This window comes from Thunnus maccoyii, chromosome 20 (assembly GCF_910596095.1).
Source record: "Thunnus maccoyii chromosome 20, fThuMac1.1, whole genome shotgun sequence".
NCBI lineage: Eukaryota > Metazoa > Chordata > Actinopteri > Scombriformes > Scombridae > Thunnus > Thunnus maccoyii.
In genome coordinates this window covers 21,307,399-21,323,447 of record NC_056552.1, presented here as the reverse complement: position 1 = coordinate 21,323,447, position 16,049 = coordinate 21,307,399, and the positions used below count along the sequence as shown (strand labels likewise).

Sequence of the window (16,049 nt, the reverse complement as noted above, 5' to 3'; positions counted from 1 at the left end):
TATGTGTAGTTAAGCAAGACATTTTTTTTGTTTTAACCCAAGTCATGATCAAGTCTAACCATTTTAACTCAAATCATGGGAAGGATTGGCATATCACCTGCAAACAAAAATGTTCATCCATTTTGAAACAATTTGAATGATCACGTGGTCTTGTGTAATCAATACCAATGCACGCATATTAATTCTGTACCAACAACTAACAGACAATGGACACGGAGGAATCTGTACCAATAACCACCTCCTTAAAAATCACCTTTTTCTCCTACCAAAAAAATCTTGTCCAAATGATTGTTGAATGATTGAATTGTTCAATAACTATTGTTTCATTTTTGTAACAAATTACACCACAGATGTTTCTTGTAACACTTGATGTAAAATAGCTTCCAAGTTGTTCCAACAGTAGCTACTGACAGACATTTGATTTTAAAAAAAATGTATACACCCAATTGTTGCAGTGTATTGTTAGCCTGATGTTATAGCAGTGAACTTCCTTTTCTGTCACCAAGGGCGTTAGTTACATCTGCTCAGTTTTCAAATTAGCTTTTGAAACTTCTCATTCTCACAGTGGCCATTGTGAGTGATAATGGCTCCATTTTGTTCAGGTGTGTTGGTTTCAGGGTCTTGGTATTGTGAATGCTGGATAACTGACACGGTGTACTGGCACACCTGGAGGTCAATGGAACCATCATGGCTGCTATTAGCTGCACCTGTGCTTTTCCTGCTATGCCAAGTCAACATGTCCACTGTGAGACAGCTCTGTGCATAGTTGAAAGTATGAAAACATTATTTGACAGCCACAGTGTTCCTGTAGCCAATATCAAATGATGGCATGTGTCAGGTGTTGCCAGTAGTGGTTTGGATCAGTGTCTTAGTGTTAATTAGCAAAATACAGCTAGTGAAGTGAAAAACACACTGTCACTGAGTACCTAAATTAGTCCCTGTAGTGGTACCCAAGAACCACTGTGATAATGATAGATTAACTAGTCTCTCATATTAATGTGGAGCAGAGTTCTGCATGAGTCTGACCCGCCCCCACCTCGCACATATGGCCACTAGTTCTGCAACCTGACCATACCTGTTGACACAGGATCCACGGCCCGACTTGAAACAGCATATCCTATAATAACCATGTGCAGTACAAACATCTCGTAGTGATCACTTACAGTGATCAACCGCGTATTTGGCTCAAAAAGCGTGGGATGGAATCATTTATCATATATCATCGCTGTTTAAAAAATTTGGTCAGTAGGGGTGAGCAAGTACACCATTATCTGTATGTTCAACCAGCTAAATTATTAATCTGTAAATAATTAATCTGTATTCGTATCCGTACTCGGAGTGGGCGAGGCTTAAACTGGAAGTGGGTGGGGCCTAACCAGAAGTGGAAATGGAAAGCCTGAAATGGATATGGGTTGAAACAGCGAGAGTTGCAAGCTGTTAATCCCTGTAGACAGAGTGGATATGACGATGGCAAGATAGTGTTCTGTAGCACAGAAGTAGTGAACTTTGTATAGGCTCTATGTAGGGGAGGAGCTCTGTGTGTGGCTGGACTACCACAGAATGATATGGACACAGGTTCCCAACGAGCATTTTCCTCCATTACGAATACGGATATTGACACATTTTACTTGGATGATACTCATGCTCGTAAAAAGTACATTAGCCTTACTGGATACTCGTTTCATCTAATTATTTGGTTCAACCCTATTGGGTTAGATGGTAGGTTTAAAGTGAATGTTTTGATCCATTTCACACATGTGAAATTAAGATAATATATTTTAAAACAAAGGTAATTCAGGAAATACCATTAAAATTAATATTTTTTGCTTATTCTCATAATATTGAGCAGCACACTGTTAGTAACGCACCTGATTGAAGTGGCTCTCATATTCCAGGTGGTGCAGAAGACAGAGCCGACACACAAAGCAGGTTAGAGGATTAAAAACTTACATTTAATTATTATTATTTAAGTTTTACTATAATATATTTATTATCCAACACCCACTTTTTGTGCTTCTTCAACTCATATCCTTTTCAGGCTTAAAATGCAGGACTCTGATGTAGAACCAACACATTGTCTGACATTTTTTGAGACCTTGCCAAGATCGCTTGTGGTTGGATTAAAAGCATCCAAGTTCATCTAAAAGGGTAAGGCACTATTTTTCCTGTTTTAGTTTTTTCTGCTCAGGGTTTGTTTGTGGCAGTTACGGCATTAGCTATCTCCAATGTTATTTTTGCAGTCTGGGTTTTTCATCTTTGATTCTCTTTTATTATTGTGTGTTTGAACCATTGTGGTATTATGTGAATCGATGAGGTAGCTTTTAAATATGTTCTTAATAAGTCTGGTTAAAGATGGTTATTAAAAGATTACACCATTGTTGCCGTTTGTACGTCAGCAATTCATTAGTTTTTTTCCCAAAGATGAAGAGCATGTTGACACTGTCTTTTCATTTTGATATCTCATTTGGGCTGAAGCTGAGGTAACGAGCCTCCATCTGTTCATTTTACCACTGGTTAAATGTTCCTAAATGCCCCAACACCCTTCTCCAGAGCATAACCAAAACATGTTTACATGCTTATGCAATTTGCTGTAGACTGAATGCCCTATGGTGCTGCTAAATGACATTTTTAGTGTCACAGCCACAGAAGAGCCTTTAAGTAGTAAAGCCAATGCTGAGATAACCTGATTCTGGGGACATAATCGTGTTTGAAAGCACTGGCAGTGAAGGTGATATTGTGCCTTGCTGTGGCATAAAGGATTATTTGTGTGGTTCAAGTTGTTGTGTATCTTCATTTGTGTAAGAAGGTCACTCAAATATAAGATAGCAGCCCTCAATAATGGATAGTGTGAGCGTTTCAATACACACACGGTGGGAACAATCGTAGAGGGAGGGAGGGAGGGAGGGAGGGAGGTGGATGAGAGCTATAAAAGGATCTTACACGCAACTGTAATCGGTAACAATGAGACGCTTTGTGCAGAGAATAGGCATGCACAAAAACACACACATTCAACCACCCACTGTACATATACACACACACATACAGGAGACACATAAATGCAAATTCCTTAGGGGTCAGCAGAGCTGGTGATTGTTTATCAGCAGGAAGTTGAAGCAGTTGTGGGGTGCATATGTTTCAGCTGGTGTAAAGTATGGATGACAGCAGAAATTGATATTATTTACACTGATTTGTAACATTTCTTGTGCATGTTTTGCAGTTTTTTATTCAAATTATAAAAGAACAAAGAAAGCCCACACACCAGTGGTGATGCTGGGTGCCAGAAGCACCTCCTTGGAATGCATACACATTACCATAAACAAATCCCTGTAATGAGCTCCTCCAATTGTACAACAGAATTGTCAAGATAACCTCATTAATTTTTCAACCTACAGATAAATCAAAGAATGCAGAATTTAAAAGTCAAAGTATGGAGCAAGTATATAAATATCACACAATAGAAAATATCAAGAACATTGCATTACTAAATCATTAGAAGTAGCAAATTAGGATAAGGTTATATAAACAGTTTCTTATTGTTATAGGTTAAAAAAAACAGTGAGGACAAGTCAATATTATCTAAAAAGTCATTCGTGGAAATCATCAAGTAATTCGTGGAAAGATAATCACCAATAATGACCAATTACAGTACAGGTCATAGAATAATATCAGACTGATAAGATCATCGCTTATTCATCTCATCTGAAACACAATATCATTACATCACACAGACAGAGACCTTTTGAATGCCTCCCGTCTCTTCATGAACTACTGTATATCTATTCCAATGATTTACGTGAGGCACAGTAACCCAAGATGACATGATCCCAAATGTGTTTCTGAAAGGATGTGAGGTCTACAGGTTAATAGGAAATAAAGGCTTGCTTTGACATTAGAGGTACTTTGCTTGTTTATGGTTTGAAATTAGGTGTATTAATTTTGCTTGTCATTAGCTTTGACATGAAAGCCATTAAGCCGTCACTACATGAACCAAATGTTATTTTTTCGCCTGTGACCTTTAGATATATGCACTGAATGAAACTGTAGCCTCTATGAGATGAGTAATGAGAAGGATGGATGAGTAGTGCTGTTAGTAAAATATTTTAATTATCGACCAAGGTTTTAGTGGGAATGGGATATTGTTGTCTGCTGCATCCCCATTAGGTTGACATTAATGTAACTTTGTTTAACAGTGTGTCTTTGTGATCTGCGGCTACGTTATGAACCGTCCAGACCTCTCAGGTCGTCTGGGACAGATCTGCTTTCTGTCCCCAGAGTCAAAACTAAACATGGAGAAGCAGCATTCAGTTTTTATGCTCCACATATCTGGAGCAAACTTCCAGAAAACTGCAGGTCTGCTGCAGCTCTCAATTCTTTTAAATCAAAGCTGAAGACTTTTATTAAATCAAATAATTATTAATTTCTCACATTGCGCTGTAACTTTTATTCTTGTATTTTATACCTGTCTTATTGTATTTGAGCTTGTTTTTGTTTTCTACTCTCAGCTTTTTAATGACTGTTTTTAAATATATATTTCAATATATTTCATTGTGTGTTTCTTTTGCACTTTGTCTCGATGCTTTTAATGTTTCATGTAAAGCACCTTGAAGTGCCTTGTTGCTGAAATGTGCTACCTAAATAAACCTGCCTCAGATGAAAGAGTGTTAAAAGAAGATTAGGGGGTGAAGAAGACATTCAGTGTGGATGCAGATGTGTTATTGTGTGTGTACTGTGTGTATCCCCCACCATTACGTATACTTCTGTGAATAGTATACTTGTGTTAAACCTGCAGTGCGAAACTTTTACATATAAATGAATGTCCGTTACATCAAAGCCCTTGCCAAACGAGTTCACAAAATGCTGATTAAGCCTATCACCACTGGATAAATCTCTCTGTATTTCACAGTATACAGAGTGTTTAAATCTCATGTCTGGTGCAACATTACTGTGTTGGCTGTTAATCATGCGGTTCTTCTAGACTTTCCAAAAGTTATGACTGAATGGATCAAACTCTGATAGTGAAATGAGTCATTTTGTGCGGGTTGTGTAATGCTCAAAACAATGTATCCACCATTTTACAGCTGCAACAGCAAGTTACAGCCAGTATTTACTGGCCAAAATATATCTTACCGTCCCTCTCTATGTGCCTGTCATTCAGGATGCACATGAGAGTGTGCTGCACGCCTGTGTCAGCCAATCACAACCTTTACTCTCACTGCCAGAAGGGGGAGACAAAAGTCCTGCACTTCAGCTTTAATGTACTGTTGTAAGCAGACTAGTTTAAAACTTGTTCAATCTAAATTGTTTTTAAATTACAGTACTGTTCAAAAGTTTTAGGCACTTTTGGTGTTTAGATTCTTATCCATAATACAGTACTATCAGGGAGTCTTCTGATTGGTCCCAAATTTATTCTGCAGCATGACAATGACCCCAAACAAACAGCTAGTCATAAAGAACTATCTCCATCTTCAACAAGAAGAACAAGGAGTCCTGCAACATATGGTTTGGCCCCCACAGAGCCCTGATCTCAATATCATGGAGTCAGTCTGGGATTACATGAAGAGACAGAAGTAACTGAGACGCCTAAATCCACAGAAGAACTGTGGCAACTTCTCCAAGATGCAGGAACAACCAACTTGCCAAATACTTTGAAAAACTGTTTTCAAGTCTACCATGGAGAACTGGTATTGTTTTAAAGGAAATGTGTGGTCACACCAAATATTGATTTCATTTAGGTTTCTTCAGTTTACTGAACTTTGTGAAGGTAAATGATAAATAAAAACAATGCATAGCTATATTTTTGTAAGCATCTTCACTTTACTTTTAGTAATAAGTATGGATGGATTTGAGAAGTTGACATCAGGTGCAAACGAAGAGAAAAAGAAGTGAAATCCTGCTACTATAGTTGGTTTACATAGCCTCTGGCCGTGACACAGCTTTCAGAAGCTAACCAATCAGAACAGAGTAGGCTCACCAGGAGGGGGACAGGAGGCTAGAGCTGCCTGTTTCAGAGGCTGAACTGAAGAGCTGCATAACAGAGCAGTATAAGATACATTTTTTTGAACTGTGAAGCTACTCTAGTGGAGTCCCAGAATAAATATATAGAGCTGGAAATGAGTATAATAGGTCCCCTTTAAGGAATGAGCATTCAAAGAAGATACAGGGGTGATGGAGACATTAAGTATGGATTCATATATGTTAAAGTGTGTACACTCTGTGTATGTGCGCATTCATGTGCGTCCAGGGGGTGGTTTATTTGGTCATGTCCGGATCAGCAGCTTTCTCTCGTTTGTCCCTCTGCTCTCTTGTGAATGAGCCAGCATACAAACTGTTCAAAAAACCAAATCGGCCATCATGACGTAAGAAAAAAAATTGTACCTGTGGCGATGCTTCTGTGTGGTTCAGAGCCATCCAGAAGGATGCCTGTTGGTAGGACAGGAAATTGGTGGAGTGGCAGTGCCACTAAGATGGTCCTTGGCAGGTTGGCTATTGCCTTGAGGTTCATGCTGTCAAGCCCATCTGGCATCAACCGGTGCCAAATCATGCCCTGTCAGCCTCGCCTATGCTGCCACCCACCCACATCCTCATGAACACTTTCAGGATGTAACCTTTACACTTTTATCTTCTTGTCCCTCTTAGTTCATGTACTCAGAATCAATGTTTAGGAAGGTTATTTGTTTAAAAGTAGCTAGTTTCTTAATATTGTCTTTTATAGTAACTAGAGTACTTTGACTATTGTTTATTTGTAACTACATGTAATGAGATTACAGTTAAAGTCACTAAATGTTAAAGGGTTGGTCCACCCAATTTACAAAACAACATATATTCTGTAGTGCTATCTAGCCATACATATATTTCATTTTTTTAAATTTTTATTTTTATTTTTGGTGTTGAGAAGTGCAGCATCAGCCAAAATTTTGGACATACCTTCCCACTTAAATGAGAAAGTGTGTTCAAATTTGAGATTGGTACTGTAAATCTCTCTCTGAGGTTTCTGCCTCCAACACTATGGAGGTTTTTCGAATTTTATTTGTGATGCTCACAGCATTAAAAAATGAATTTGAAAATTCTCTCTCCAGTCCTAGTTACTTACAAAAATCCTCAGAACTCTGAACGTTTTATTGGAACTACTTACTATTGCAAAAATAATCCCTGTAAATACCTTGAAGAAAAAAAACTAAAACCTGAGAAAATAAAACCAAAACTATTTGTACAGTTTGATACCACTAGATGTTAAAGCACATGTTAAAGCATGTTAAAGCAGCTCTTTAGCTCACTTAAATGTTCTACCAGCTAATAAACTTGTTAACTTCCTGCTCTCCCTGAAAACAAGGCAGATCTGTAGAGGTAGAACAATTAAGACTTGACCAAAACAAAAACAATGAGCTGAGAGACGCTAAAACACTCTTTAGAGCTGAGGAGAACTACAGAGTTGAGTGATAATTCTCTGTTTTTATCACAGTACAAGTGAGCTCTTTCACATAAGTATTTGGTCCTTTGTTAATATAAAAATATCGATTAGTGCAGCTCTAAGTAAAAAGATATGTTTTGTAATTTGGTGAACTGACTCTTTAAGCTGCTAACCACAAAATGCATATGGATATTTTAGACTAATAATCCATATTTACATATAACACAATGATACAAAATGTTCTGTAATATAGTGAGCGCCACGAACAACAACTCACTTTAAACAGGAAATCAAAAGAAAACAGCATCACAGTGCAGCCCACACAGTTTAACAAGCGTAAAGTGCTGCAGCGCAATGGCACTAAAAACAAAGACAACATAAATTCTTGTGGATTACCTCTTTAAACTTTGTCTGAACCCACCTCCACATGTTGCCCACCCGCGCACACAGGGGAACAATGCTTCTCTCAAGTTACCGCCCTTTCATTTGTAAGGGTGAGATTCCCTCCATCTCTGCAATCTACATCAATAACTAATAATGCTTTAACTTTGATAAGAAATTTAAGCTGTAAGGGGGAGGCAAAGAAACTCTACGATTCTTATAAAAAGACTCTTCACAATAACAAATAATTAGAATTGAAGTGCACAGAGAGAAAACCTCAGAGAAGACTGTAACTGAAGAAAGAAAATGAAGAAGTGAATAAATTAAAATAGACTTGACATTAAACAACCCTGATGCAGAGAACATGAATGCCAGGAGAGAAAGAGATAATAATGACAACCGACTGTGGGTGTTTGTGGGTATCATGTTACTAAATTAGTTTAACTCAACTTTAATGTAATGCTATTTGCGAAGCTGTTGAAACCTGCAATTTCATCAGCACTGTCGGTGGAACGTGTTTCTTCAGAATCAGGTGGTCAAGTCAATCATCATATCTAGAGCTGATGCATGTACGTAACACCTACACGTGTCATCTGTGAAAAACAAGAAGGCACTGGAGGCTACTTGAAAGTCACATTTACCAGACTAGAAGAAAAGTTTTACTTATAATTGTTATAATTGTATTGAAAAATGAAAGGCTGACATATGTAGTTTTTAGCAAATGAATATTTTTAGGTCTATTTTCAGCTGCAGATTTCAAAGACCAGTGTATAAACATAATTGAGGGTAGCAACATGGAAAGACTGGTGATTAAAGTCTACATCTTTATCACAGCCCCGTAAAGACAGGAGATATGACAGGATCCCCCAGAGTCTTAATGCTTGTGGTGGTGGAGTAGAGTCAGCAGGTGGTTGATGGAAGCCCTCAGTTGGATCTAGCTGAACAGTCTGGAGGTCATGGTGATGATGGGGAGGTCACGATAATGGGTCTGAAGGACAGAATTGCTGAAGAGCAGCATCAAAGGAGTGATTGCCTCAAGGAACGCGGGCAGAAAGGTCATTGGTCAAGTACTGTATGGTGATGTCAGATTTGTGAGTGACTGACAGTATGGGGAAAAACTGAAGCGACAGAACAGTAGGAAATAGCAGAAATTCAATCATAGAGGAATAAAGGCTGAGCTGAAAAAAAAAAAACCCTTCCCATACAGCTTCATTTGGAATACTAGTAAATATTTAAAGATCCCTTCCAGGCATGTTTTAAGATATGTAAAAATACTCTGATTGGACTAATTTGTGTCTGACATGGGTTTTACACAAAGAATTTCAGATAACTAGTGAAAATTTGACACTTTCTTCCTCATTAAAAAATCCTAAATTCATGAATATGTAAATATTTTTCATTTCAAAAGTTGTCTCCTACTTCACTGTAAAGTCTATTGTGTAAGTTGCATATTGGACCATAATTGGCTTCCAAACTAGTTGTGATGTCACAAATCCTGCTCATGGGTACATGTCTAACCTCAGATTTTTTTGTGAGCACAGAAAAACTTTTTTCCTTCGGCAGATTAATTTGAAAACAGCCTTCTAGTGTCAAACTCTGCACGTACATCATTCTGCACAGTGAAGCTCAAACGTCACAGTCAGGAACCAATATGAAGAACACATTTTTGAGTTGAGGGGGACTTCAAGGCAGCAGGAAGGTATACTTTATGTGGGATTGACTCAAAATAAACTACAGTTCCCATGTTCATGTTAATGAACATACTTAATACTTTATTAATTATACTATTTAATAATTTTTAGACGACAATGGAGCTCTATGGCTGTAAAGGAATAACACAGACAGCACTTGTTAATAGGATCAGTTGTTCTTGGTGTTGTTTTTTTCATGGGATTTGTTGACAGTAAGAAAAAAATAGAATATCACTAGCCTTACCTTTTATAGGGATACACTAACGTGCAAATTTTAGTCTTAATTATAACTGAAATGGTACCTATGCATGATGAAAAGTTTAGGTTTGACAACCTTGCAACAGAGAGTAAGGCCACATTCAGGCCGAGCACAATCTTGGTAGATTACTTGTTGTCTCATAGTATTATAAACCATGGTGCCATGTTTTGGTGTCTGAGATCTGTTACTCAAACTGGACCTCTTGGATTGTATTTCATGTCTCACCAGTACCTGAAGCATCATACTCCCACCACTGCAGCCCCATTATTTTAACGCAGGGCTAATTTCAGTCTAAACTGAAGAGATCATACAGTATGCATCTACAAGCATCTTTGTGGCCTGTTTGTTTTGGGGTATTGGTGCTACCACACCAACATGCTGGCATACCAGTGTGTTGAGTAATGGCTGGTAACCTTAACTGAGAGAATAGATGAGCCTCCATGTCGTAAGGTCAAAGGCTGGATTAGGCTTGAAACTAGTAACATCTGAAGGTAAAAGTCTTTGTAGCTGTTCTCAACGGCCACACTCAAAGGCTACACGAAAGGCCTGCTGTCACACTTTAGAACAGTCTCTCTTTGAAGGCATTCATGGTGTCTCACTCAGTTGTTGAAAAAAGAGTATGCAAAGTCTTGTTGGACTGTCTGCTTTGGACAGTCACAAAAATTGTTTGACACGGCACTCCCGTATTCTGATGTCAGAAAGGGTGAGCAGGGTTTCAGACACTGTTTGACGATCTGGCAATCGTTTGAAGTATACCAACCCTTTAAATAGAAAGAAATCTAGATGTATGAAACGGGAGAAGTAGGATATGGAATGACATTTAGCTGAATGACATCTTTCCCTGTTTCCACAGGATGAGAAAGGAATATGGGCCACACTGGGTTACAGTACTGACATTTTTAAATGTATGAATCTACAGACCCGACAGAGACCTCTAGTTAGTGTCACATCTGTCTTTGTCTAAAAGGTCAGTCCTCTTTGGACAGTGCTATTCCCAGAGCCAACTAAAAAAATTCTACATCCTTACCATCAGCATGTGGTGTCAGACCCACAAAGCAATTATGGATAGGTTCAGCTGCCTTTGTTTGATTACAGGCTTGGTTATTGTTTCATTACGCATTATCTCATGGACTTGGAAATGAGGAATAAGAGGCTCCAGCAAAGTAAACAAAGCACACATGATACATACACTCACAAAGGCAATCATGATATTGGTTTCTCTCTCGTCACTAACACACACACACACACACACACACACACTCATGACTCATGCAATACTCTATATTTTAAACAGACAAATGGTCACGACTTAGATAAGGAGAAAGTGTGGGTGTCTAAGAGCAGTCTGCTGCAGGCACGCACGCATTCACAAAGATGCAGTACGCCCCTTCACCACACACACACACACCTTGATCACACAGACGATCTGTCAGCCTGTGAGTAAGTGATACCGAGGCCATCGTCGCCTGGATGCCGCTGCTGGTGAATGCTCTGAGCTAATTGGCTGGGTTTTCTTTGGCTAAATTGGCTGTCTATTTTTTTTTTTCTATTTTAGGCTCTCAGCTGACACTTTCAGACAGAAAGATTCATTTATTCATATAAACATCACAGGCAGACCATACTACTAAGTGTCCAAGTCACCAATGAGCACCTTGATGTAATGCAGGTTATCCACTTCATTACACCTCCTGATTTGATATACAGTAACTGCAGTGACTTTTCTCTTTGAAAAAACAAAAAGCTAAGCTACCAAGGACTGAGACTGAGCTCATTCTTTGAACATGGCAATTTTTTTTTTTTTTCATGAATCATTCCTTCACAAAAAAGCCAGTGCTACATCAGTTCACTTGTGCTTAAGAACACCCCTTAGGTTTATTAGACTCAATTAAACTCAACAACATATCTTAAAACTCTACACTGTGCAAAAGAAGAATTACACAACATGCATATCAAAGTCAACCTTCATTTTACTGATTGATATTTTTTAGAGCTGATATGGCCAAAGTGTTAGCAAACAGTGGCTTATTTACTCATTTGGCAGATTCGGTTCAACATTAACATTTATTTAGAGTTACAGGTATCAGATGAATGTAAGTTCAATATTTTCTACACTTTCAGCTCTTGGTTTACAGCAGCTCCTGAGGGAAATATATGGCTTGTGCTTAAATCTCCACTGTGTTCACCAGCTCGTTGCTAATTTATCTGTCTGCTGTTTGGTGCTGAGCAGGTGGGTTTGTCTTTATTTATTTATTTATTTATTGCTGAAAGTAAAGTAACAGTAAAGTTACTGGCAACATAACCAAAACAACAAGCTGAAAGACACTAAAACACAACCAATGACAGCTTTGACATTACATAGAACTTCAACCTTCTGTTAATATAAAATATCACTAGAGCATCAATTTTATTTTTATTAACCAATATTACAAATTTGTCTCAGAGGGTTTTTAAATCTGGCACTCAGGCACTTGCTGTCCTTCTGTAAGACTCTCAAATTTTACAAGGGGAAAAAAAGTAATAGAAATCGTTGGTGGCAAAATAAAGGGAGAAACTTCAGCAAGAATGACAGACAAGGAGATCCGAGGTCTTCTACTTTGTATAACTTTTTAATTGCAACAATGCAAAACTAAGAAAGAAACACAAGGACTGAGAACACTTGTTTCCAACATGGTCCCAAGGTGATAAAACACATTTCATGAAAGTGAACAACAGAAATGAAACAATAAAACAACAGCCACATCAACACACTTAAATACAACAAAACATTCATAGCTCAACTAAAATGTTTATTAAAATCTGTAGCCTTACTCTATAAATAATCTCTCTGAAAATCCCTCTTATTTTTGTCAACTTCATTTCTAATAACAGGCTGTTCCACAGTACAGCGCCAGTATAAAAAAAGAGCTTTTGGCTACATTACACTACACATGAACACACACTGGCACGCACATCGAACAAATATTCAGCAGCATTCCCACTAATGATACTTTGCATCATCTGCAAAGGTCTGCATTACATTGTATGGCACAAAGCCATCTGATGTATGGCAGTGCAGGAGGGGAATATACAGTATATCCCTAGATATAATATAAAACATTCACGTAAAGCATGTTGACAGGAGAAATAGACAGAATAACACCACCCCCTGGTGACTGAAGGACAAAAGTCTTAATGTGGGATCTTATAAGGGTGCAATATGTGGGTGAGTGTGGGTGTGTGTGGGCAATGCAGATACATTTGGTGGGTGTATGTCAAAAGGTCTTAAACTTGACTACACAGACCAGCTGAGAAAAATGTGGATGAGCAAAGTCTCTCAACCTTCAACATCTACTGCTGAAGTGCCCTCAAGCAACAAAACTGCAAACCTGCTGGACAAAAGCCAGCAGACTGTGGCTACATAGAGCAGCTCCCGGTGAACTGTGTGGATGTGATGCATCCAAAAGGGGATCTGAAATATTAAGAAATATTCTCCTGCGAATCTGAATGTTAAATTAAAAAGAAAAAAAAACAATCTTTCAGATCAGAGGGAAGAAATTAATAAAAAAGAATCTGGTGAACTCAAACAGAAAACTATAATCCATTCTTCAGACTTGAACTTGGAAAGTCTACACTCTGGTTATATTAGTACATGTTGGTGAGGCAAATATCAGAGTTGTATGAGTAAAGGAGTGAAAAAGTGAAGCCGTTTTTTCATGTCATATTCAATGGTCTTCTATAATGCATATCTTAGCAGTCAGAAGGACAGAAGATCAAGAACATCTTGCTGGGCAAGGATGCATTTGTTTTCAAAGAGGAGAATGATTAAGGAGTCTCACAATACTCCATATCCAATAACTGCTCACAGGAATGAACAGCTCTGCAGCTCAGCTGACTTTTACAACAATTTATGTGGGTTTTTCCCTTTAACAAACTACTTCTATCTGAATATGCACATGTACGCCCAAGCAAGCAATTTATTCCACCCCAGCCACTAGAAGGTGAGCCGACAGCTCCATTAGAACAAATTAAACCCCCTCAAAACACTGCGGCTTAAACAGAGCAATAGCAGGTTATCATTACTGACAATAATCTGATGAAGCAAGAGAGAGCGAGAGGCTGCAGGTCGGAGGATGAGTCACACTGGTTGAGAGCAGTCTATTGCAGACGGAGTGAATGGCTCTATTTGTATCTAGCTTGCTGCGCTATTACTAAAATATACGTCTTAAAAAAAGAAAATCATAATACAGTGCAGATAGCAGCAGATTTCAAACAAGTAGCCTGTTCAGAAGAATGGCGTGGCAAAATGTAAGACTCATTGTGGAATGAAAAGAGATTAAAAAAACGCACTTGCACATCAGCACATTAGATGGGCGTTTCTGTCATTAGGTGAAAATGGCTGTTTGTGAAATCCAATTTGGAGATAGCACAAACAGCAGGATGACTCTCTGGAACATTTATTTTACATTTACTTAAGTGGTACTAAATCTAATTAGGTGTCGCTGTGGGTGCCTGAGGGGCTCTGATGCATAATTAAAGCCATAACTATTATCTTGGATAGAAGTACAGTAGTTGAAAAATAATGTCACGTCTTCCATTAAAGGATCGTGTGTTACTGTGGTTTGAACTCTATAAATTTTCTGCAACCTCAGCCTCACCTGGCTCACTGCTAATTTACTTCTGGGAAAAGGAAAGGACTAAAATATCCTTCCACCCATTTACCTGCTTACTTTTTAAAATTTAGGATCACTTGAGGCTGCAGCTTATCCCAGTATGAAGTGAATGAAAGCCACAGAGCCCAAAATATACAGTAAATGTATTCTAAAAAAAAAAAAAGTCCAGTTTGAAAACAGTTTTTAAAAGTTTACTTTCCTTTAAATATCGAAACAAAATATGATTAAGAATGCTATCCTGGTTGCTGGAACTTTCCTAGAATTTAAGTTTATACACTACTGATGTTTTGCCAATTATATTTTGAGGGAAACATTATTTCTGCCTGGTTTATGTTCAATGACAATGTTTTTTTAAGGGTGCTCTCTTTTAGTTTTAGTCTGGTTCCTGTTCATACCAGCTTTTTAGGTTTTGTTTATCTTCTCTGGTGTCAAAAAGAGCTCATCAAGAAATAACTAACTCATTTAGCTTTTGAATTCATGCTAAAATCACTTGCTATCACAACATCCATGATTAGTCTGCTTTGCTTTCACACCTCAAGTGAACCCGCACCAGAGTTCGCTTGGAAGCATCTTGAGACCTTCCTTTCGGGACCTACTCAGTCTGATTCACAGTTTGATTGACAGTTTTAACACCAGCCTAAACAAGCCAAATGTCAGGTTGCAGCACCCTTAAACACCAGAAACCATGGTTCGCATATATTTGTTGTAACAATATATAACAAATGGAAGAATGACTCGTCAGATGTGGCCCCTGTTATGCTGGTTCATCTCTGGGTGCAGACACTGGGCCCAATGCTAGGGCAGCCCAGATGCACACCAGAGGACCACTTTTGAACCCTTGTTTTTGGGACCTACCCTGCCACATGAAACAAACCTTAGTAATATGAATTTAATAAGTGAAGTGAGGACTAAAGTGAAACCAAAAGACAAAACATCAGTGTTCTTTGGTGTGGGTTTACTTCAACCCACAAGCACTTCTGTGAATTCTGTGACAAACTAGACAACCACAAACACCACAGTTTCCAGCTTCAAGTTTGCTTATAACATTCTCACTTCTTTCTTGATAATGAAACTAATGCTCTATGCTCTAAGCATCATTACTGTCTGTTAATGTTTTAATTGACCTGATTCCATCATATGTGAAAGTGAATAGCAATCATAGCAAGCGTAGCAATCTGTACATCAACAAATATATCACACACACAAACTCAGGTAGCAAAAATAATTTCTTGACATTTTGCACATCTGTGTAAACCAAAATAATAGGCTTATACTGTGAATGAAACTGAGGCTTATTTATTATTTGTATTATTTTTGTAATAGGATATTGCAAATATGGTCAGAATATTCTGTTCATCAACTACAGATTAGGAGTGTGCTCAAATACAAATGACAAATGACTACATGACACACATATTCTTATTTGGACATCACTCTGGTGTTCCCCAGAGATAAAGCTGAACTTCTGACACATGCAAAGTGCTCCCAAAGGACTCTCCATAACCTGTTGTTCCCCCTCTACTTTCCACAAAGTTAGGTTGTAAAAAAATAGGCAATAAATGATAACTGCAAAGCAAGAATCGACTTTTGAAGTTCCTCCCTACATGTTACACGCTGTGCTGTCTCTGTGTAACGGGTGTATAAATAGATAGATTGATGAG

At 38.2% G+C, this 16,049-nt stretch overlaps 1 long non-coding RNA gene across 1 annotated transcript in view; it reads left to right on the top strand.

Moving 5' to 3' along the window:
- Nucleotides 1–1,218: 1,218 nt before the first annotated feature.
- LOC121886832 overlaps nucleotides 1,219–16,049 on the top strand; it is a 124,250-nt gene continuing 109,419 nt past the window's right edge. The window contains exons 1-3 of the long non-coding RNA XR_006092862.1: nucleotides 1,219–1,719; nucleotides 1,850–1,929; nucleotides 2,039–2,148. This is a non-coding gene — a long non-coding RNA (uncharacterized LOC121886832). The remainder of the gene's footprint in view (nucleotides 1,720–1,849; nucleotides 1,930–2,038; nucleotides 2,149–16,049) is intronic.